The following is an 8,514-nucleotide window of genomic DNA, read 5'->3' on the forward strand; positions in this document are numbered from 1 at the left end:
TTGCAAGTTCCACATAAAAACCAGTGCATCCCTAGGAACACAAAACAGACATAATAGATTGGTTCACATTAGAACACACACACCAACACAAGAAGCTAATCATCTTTTGATTGCAAGAGGCTCTGACTCAATTATTTTGCAACACTAGCAGCCTTCTCTTTTGTATAGGGTTAAAGGAAAGGAGAAAAAAAGTTACTTTGTGACTTTAGGCAATTAGAACTAATGCCAGAGCCAAATAAGGCTCTTTGTAGACCAAAGTAAAAGGCTGCATTTGGCCTATTATGGTCTACACATTTGGCAGAAGTGGACCCAAAAAACTACAATGCACATCACCAATTGAATTATCCTCTCCTTCCAGAAAACAGACACACAGCAGGGTGGGAATGAAGATGTTTTCCACCACCCTATTTGTTATGAATGTAGGAAATGATCCCAGGAGGGACTGGGGGTACCACTTACCTGCAGCTGTATCCCAGAACACCTAACACAGCACACAGCACTCCCCTCTCTACATCAACCATCTTCAGCTCTGAACAGAAAATACACTCACCCAATGACCTGACCCACGTGTTGTAAGGTGAGGGGGAAACTGCTCTGCAATCACAAACTCAGGGAGTAAAATGTCAGCCTGGGAGAGGCCAATGTGTGGAATTTACTACAAGTGGTGCATAAAGAAGGTGCTCCTAAATTTACCCTCATACTACCAAAACGTTGAGGAAAAGAGTGTTGTCATTTTTAATACCCAAGTGACAATGACTATTGAATACTCAGAGAATGATCAGTGACTTCTGAAACACTCAAGACCTTTTTTGTTACAGATAGTTTCTGTTATTCAGTTCCAAAGGATAGCTAGAGTATATCTTAGACTATACTACCTCTGAATAAAAGATGTACCAGTTGCCCTTCTTAGCCCCCCCCAAAACAACTAAAAGGGAAAAAACAAACAAAAAACCAACCAAACAAACAAAAAACAAACAAACAAAAAACTACAACCCAACATATTTTGCTTCTTCAGTATCTGTCACTATTTAAGATATCAATTCATTGCATCTTCTGCATACTTTGTAGTTTTTTCATTCTTATCCCTACTTAGCTTCCTGGTTTCTGATCAGATTTAGAGTTCCAGAAAGACAATTTCTTCTTCCATGTTGGTTTCAAGACATACCTTGCCTTAGCCCAAACTGTCACATCCTCCACCCTTTGTTTCCCAGCCACGACACAGCAGTAAGGATGTTTGTACTGACATCTTCCCATTTACCCCCTCCATGTGTGAGGCACTGTGGAAGCTCGTGTGTTCCCGGCAGAGGGTGGGAGGAGTAGATCTCTCAGTGCCGAGTAATTTATTATTGAAACTTGCAGAAAAGGAAAGAAACACTTGACATCTCCTTGCTGATTTCTAGTTCCATCACTGGCTAGGTATCCCACCCCAGCAGTTTCAGCCTCTTGTAACACCATGAAGCAAATAGTCTTTCTCTCTCTTCTGTGTTCCTCTCCATAAAGGTTCTGGTCACCACATTTCCCAGGGACAGACAGCACCAGCAAGACAAAAGAATGAAATCTGGTCATGGCATGCTCGTGGCTTTCTGTGACTAAGCCCAAGAGTCACGTGAAGACATCAAACCTCAGGAAGATTTGGTTTGCAGTCAGTTTTATGGATTTCTGGAACTAGTGAAAGATCTGGGAGGACACAAGGCTGCAAACACTTACTCTTCAGGTAGATTTCCTCAGGAGGGGATGCAGTGGGTATCGTGATTTCCTTGCATTACTTTTTCCATCCATCACTTGAGCTCTCTCTCAGACTGAGCTTTGACTTATCTGTTTCATATATTTTCACTAGTATGACCCAGATAAACAGTGGATAAACAGTGATAGGGGAAAGCTAGATGCAGGTAAACCTCCATTCCTCAGATTACAAAACTAGTGATCAGAAAATACATTTTTCAGGAAAGTAACATACATCCTAAAAACCTCTGAAGAAGCCTGAGGATTACTGGGGAAAAATAGTGTTACTGCAGACCCTAATAGTTCTCTAACATCTCAATGAGGGAAACTGCATCATTGACAAACAATACTGTCAATACTTCTACTGGCAAACTTTCTAAATACTGGAAATATTTTTGAAACAAAACCTCATTTTTTCAGCAGCAGAAGACTGTCCAGACAGATGATATATTAGATATCTTCAGAGGTATTTCATTAATATGGGCAAATCCTTGAGATTAAGGAGGTCAATAACATCACCAAGCTACACGAGATGAACTACTGACCAGTGCATTAGAAGATGAAAATGACTGTAAATGAAGAATGACACTGATCACTGTAATAAGAAGCCTAAGCAAAATATAAACAATAACTATTGATTTTTTAAAAATATTTCTAAAATATGCAGGCCTAGGGTTAAAATGCATTAAAAATTTTCCCCATGCAAATTTTTGCTTGACAGTGTCCCTTTAATTTACAGTCAATAGACTCTATTTAAAGAAAGGGCGCAGAGAGAGTCCTCTGTTAGAAACTATCTGGAATTGTTTCCAAGGTAGTCTTTGTCTTGACAAGCATTTTTTCTAGAAAATAAGATACCACAGGCGATTGTGGGCTTGCACTAAGCAGGCCAAAATGATGGGGTGAAGATGTGAAATACTTGTTGATTCGCTGACCAGGGACCTGGGCAGGACATGCCCAGGCATTACCTACAAAGGAACATGAAGGGTAAAAAATATAATTATATATATATATAATATAAATAATATATATATATATAAAATATAATTATATATATATATATATATATAAAGTCTTGTCACTAAGCAAGATTTTATGGCTTGTATATGCAAGCAACAATAAGAGACCTAATTCAAACCTTAGTGAAGTTAAAGAGTCACTTCAGTGAATAATGCAGCCATCCTAAACAAAAATGGAACTACTAAATTTTCCCTAAATTTGCAGTTTCAAAGTTTAACAGGAAGGACCTGATAAATTATTTCATTTCTAACCTCAAATGCATCTTGCCTCTTCACTCATACTGACCAATTGAAGCCTTTCCCACCATATTTTTGTTTAAAAACAAGATGAATATAGTATTTCTGAATCTCACTGAGATAATATTTGTGAAGTTTTTTGAGGTCTTGTAATGAAAAAACTGAAAATCCATATTAGTTCACATGAATTATAGTGTTACTACATATTATCCTGCAATTTGATTTTCATTTAAAAATAACCCTCCATTACACAATGCAAGTATAAGGCAACACTATTACAAGGCATTCTTTTCCATTTGTGATAGCAAAGTTTTAACTACTCAGATTGAAATGTCTCAGGATGTAGGTTGAATTTATTCTGCAGGTTTCAGGAAGAATAAAAAAACAAGTAATTTTTAAGAAAAGGGTAAGAATTGCTTTATCTTACAACATGCAAAAGTTCACACAGTAGAAATTCCCCATGAAAATGGGGAATAAATGCTTCAAAGCCAGGACTTGCAAGCTGACAAGTGACATTGCCCAGATTTCAAGGCCTTCTGTCATGTACATGACTCGAATCTTGTCAAGTTAAAGTTCCATCAAAGAATTGTGCCTTCCATATGTTCAGGATGGAAAAAGAACAAGCTATAGGGGGAGAAACACCCCAGACTACAAAAGCCACTGACCTTAGAAGCTATACTAGAATGTAACCCCTGGATCTCTACACTCTCCTGCTCAGACAAAGTGGCTTCCACACCTTCTGCAGGTGTAGCCCCTGTTTTCTCCCCAGGGCTCATGCCATGAGAAGACAAGCACCTACACTGGGTATATGTTGCTCCTGTTTTTCAAATGGTAAAATAAGGTCTCTGAATAGAAATGTTTCAGCTGTTTGAATAAACTGTGCAGTAACAAGTGTATTTCAGCAGATACAGAGCAAGAAAAACGCTGTGTAGATGATATAAGATTTAAGCCCTGAGTAACCTCATAACTCTGTTTCCATGGAGCTATAATATTGACATCATGTTCAAGTAGTACTTTCTGACAGAACTACTGGAATACTTTACTTCTGTGGTATTGATTTATCCTCTCTACCCTTGGAATCAAAGGACTGAGTAAAAAGGTTGTATTTACAGTAGAATCTTTTCCTCTATGAAAAAAGCACATCTTTATAGGAACCAAACTAGGATTACTGTAACTAACTCCCCATCAGGATTTCCAGTCTTTGCTGATGGACAAATGGGAAAGAGCAGCCTGAACACAGTTGTTTTCTAAACTATGATGTCAGGGCTATTTGGAGATAGCCACCTTATCATTTGATACTCCAGATCAAGATGTAATTCTCCTTGTGGATGGTCCAGTGAAGGTGACTAATGAAAATTAATCTTCTACTAATTAGAAAGGGACAAAGGTTGTTCTTACATTTTCCGCTCTACTAGAATGCCTTGATGGGCAAATTCAATAGAATTTGAAAAAAATTAGGAATTTGGGCCTTGGAAGACAGAACTCAACTTTTACAATCATCCTCAAAATATGATTTTTCAGCTGCAGATTGTCGACTGTTCTTCTGGGACACTGAAAGCCTCCATGAGCCTGGACCTTCAATGACCTAATTATTCAGTCTTATTTTTCAGTAATCTGCTGTTTTCCTTGTCCTTCAGTAGGATAGGGAAATGTCCTACTTTTTGACAGTGTCCTCATGAATGTCCTATCCTCGAAAAGGGGAGGCATAAAAACCCCAACTATGTGGAATATTTCCAATCATGAATCTGTGTCAGTAGATGATGCACAGTAAGAGCACAGATAATGCTGTTCCCATTTTATAACCTGTTGCACTTCCATGTTCGTAGCATAACAAGGAGTATATATTTTTTTTATTACAAGGTGAATATCTTGAGATAGTGTTACAAGATGGATACAGCTCTGCTAAGTGTACATTATGGAAGAAATGAAAAAATTTTGTTTCTGAAGCTTTCTATCAGTTCAAACACTCAATAGCTTGCACTCTATCATATCCTAATTTCATCTCTAAGAATTTCACACATCTGTGTATGGATGGCTCATTTTCCTATAAGACAACTTTCTGGTGTTCTGGACAGCCATAACCTTCATTTTTCAAATAATAAGAAGTACTTCCTCCCCTCATTTGCTTCTCTTCACTTTGTTTAGAATAAGTAACTGAAACAAGATGATAATTTTCATAATGCTTCCTTTTTCCTCATACAACACATAAAATAATATGTTTAAAATCAAATGTTTACATAAGAACTTGCACATGACCTGAAAAACCCTTTTCTAACCTAGTCTGACCAAGGTTACTGACTGCCCTGAACAGACACCCACAGCAGAACAGTCAAATGCACATACAACATTTCTTGGAATACGATGGGGATAACAAAATTCTTAGTATTTGGTTCCTCAGATCTCTCCTCTCTAATATGTATATTGTAATAGCATGCTGGGCCTGCATTCCATAAAGCCACCTTAATGGCTACTTTTAGTCCCTTTGCCTGGAATAATACCCTCTGACACATGGCTCAAAAGTCCACACTGGTCTTCCTCTGCGGGGCAACACCACAGGTGACTGTGAACTGTGAAGTCACTTCACTTGCCCAGAACAAACCTGCTCTTATGAGCCTTTCTACTCTCCTGAGAATCTTTATGTAATGTTGCATTAGTAACCTTTACTAAATTAGAAAACCAAAAGGGAAGATAAATCAATATGAATGCACATTTGTTGATATTGATTTTTCCTCTCATAGTCAGCATGGGAATATTGTGGCTCCTATTAATACAAGGAGTGGAAGGACTTGAAATGGTTCTGTTTGGATAATTACCCAGTAGTTTGGGAAACTTATTCAAACTTCTTTAGTCTGTAACTTTGAAACAGACATTTCATGAACTCAAATCCTTCTCATGAATAATCATGTAAAGATGTTGATGACAATTTCTTGACGCAGATTATCAAGAAGAGCACTAGGAGAGGCATTCAACCTGGTGTTCACAGTAAAGGAGGAAGAGCTGGGCATTGTGAAGGTTGAGGGCAGCCTAGGATGCAGCAAACAGTTTCAGGCTACTCAGTACAAGACACCACGACACTGGAAGAAGTCCAAAGCCTCCAAGAGAATTAGGGGGTGGAGGCACATGACGTATTGAGGGCAGGCTGAGAAATCTGGGCTTGTTAAGCTTGAAGAAGAGATGGCCAAGGTAAGACCTTGTTGCTGTCTTCAGGTATTCAAGAGGAGAGCACAGGGCATAGAATCATAGAATCAGCCGGCTTGGAAAGGACCTCTGAGATCATCAGGTCCAACCCTTGATCCACTACCACCATAGTTACTAGAACATGGCACTCAGTGTCACATCCAGTCTCTTCTTGAATACCTCCAGGGATGGAGAATCCACCACCTCCCTGGGCAGCCCATTCCAATGCCTGATCACCCTCTCTGTAAAGAATTTCTTCCTAATATCCAACCTAAACCTCCCCTGGCAGAGCTTGAGACCATGCCTTCCTGCAGCTGGTGTCTGCCTCTTATCAGAGGAACAGAGTGAAAGGATGAGGCAGCAGACAAGTACTAAGGGAGGAAATTTCAATTAGACACAAGGAAAATAATTTTTATTATGAGGATGACAAAACACTGGAACAGGTTGCCCAAGAATGGAATGTGGAAATGTGGAATCTCCATTCCTGCTGCTACCACTGTAGTTTAAATCAAAGATCTGTTCAGAGGCACATCTACAGAAAAGGCAAATTTGGGATACTTTTTTTTTCCTGTTAGTGTAGCAGTTTAAGCACAGTATTCTCATTCACAGAACAAAGATCATATTCCTCAGTACTGTAGGACACCTCAAAAATCAATAAAACTACAAAACTCGTGTGGTTTTCATTCTCTCCTAGGTATAGCAAGATGGATTTGCCATGTGAAAGGAAAAACCCGTAAGTCAAACCATCCTATTGACTTACACTGAATGAAAATGAACTCATTGCTGATGGGGTTAATGCAGATAACCAAATGCTAGAGGACATCAAACTTCAGGAAAGCTTTACATGATTTCATTGCTTGAAATTTTTAGTGGTAAGTAAAATGAGCCACTCCCCTGTTTTGGGCCTGTGGCTTTTTTATATACAAACACACATACATACAGGACCCAAAGCTCAGACAAAACAGCTTGGTTTATATAATTTTTGCAAACAGCAATATCCAAGACAGAATGTTAAAAATAGCACCTCACGCCTTTTCCTCCCTCTATTTCTTAAACTGCATTTCAAACAGCAGTCTCTATTGGCATACTTTTAGGAAAAGTGTGACTTTTAGGATAAAATGCAACTGCTACTTATCAGATGGAGTTAATGATACCTGAACATTTGAAAGTGTTAGACTGTATCATCTTTCTTGGAACTGCACAGAGGGCTTCTAGATCTTGTGGCAACTTTTGCCAAGTAGTAGGGAAAACAGAGGTGCTTGTAGCAGGATTTATCATTTCATAAATTCTTCCTCAATCATTACATTTCTTTTGATGGTCAATCAACTTGTCCCACAGCTGTTAAGTCTATGTCGCTTTCTTCCTCGAGAGAAAATGCCTGTTGTTTTATATCCCTCAGAAACCACTCTGAGACAAAGGGACATAAAATGTATGTGATGCTGTATCTGGTTCCTAATTGCTCAGTGCTGCGTGAGGACTCTCCATACATTCCGTGCCGTAACAGCAAACCCTTCCAACTAGGTCATGTCCCAACCAGCAATTAAAGTGACCTAAAAAATGGGCATGGCAGAAGGGTAGTTTCCAGCAATGACAGCACACTGTTTACCCATCCTTGTGCTCAGCATATCTTTCCCACCAAAACCTCAAGTTATAAAATCTACCCGAATTTTCCTGCCCTGAGATCTAAACAATTCTGGCCTTTTAATTTCATTTATTCCTAGCAGGTGGGTGTTTCATTCTGGCTGCAAACCTCCTTCAGTCATGCCCCCGTGCTAATCCTGCCCTCCACTCCACCACAGCAAGCTTTGCTCCACTTCAGCTCTGCCTCCTGTCCTCCATCCCATTTTTCCAGGTTCTTCTGTCCTCTTATCACATCAGTTGCAATTCGTGCATCCTGCTTCCCCAGTCTGTATGCTTATGTATGGTACCAACAATAATACAAAACTCTTACTGATTCTCTTCCAGTCCTTGCCTCTCCTTTATAACCATGTTGGAAAACACAACCCCCAGAATCTGAACCCTTCTGTGATTCTGAGGGCACTATGAAATACTGTATCACCTGATATTTTAATAACAGAACTCCCTCAGAAGCCATGTAAAATTTGAGTAGTAATTCAAAAGTAAATAACAGAAGCACCTAAGAAAAATGCCCTGAACCTGGTTTAGATTTACAGAGTCTTGTTAGGTTTACTAGTGCTTCAGTGACACAGCAATTTCACTGCAGATCACAAGGTAAGTTCATCTGACGATTCTAAGAGTAATTTAGGATGATAATAAAATTAACAGATCTGTGCAAACCACAAGGAAAAATAAGGGGGAGGGGGAACCTTGTCCTGTTACTGCTTATGGAAGCTTTTCTTTG

The sequence above is a fragment of the Empidonax traillii genome, unplaced genomic scaffold (assembly GCF_003031625.1).
Source record: "Empidonax traillii isolate 1590-97213 ecotype Southwest subspecies unplaced genomic scaffold, ASM303162v1 scaffold25:size3598162, whole genome shotgun sequence".
NCBI lineage: Eukaryota > Metazoa > Chordata > Aves > Passeriformes > Tyrannidae > Empidonax > Empidonax traillii.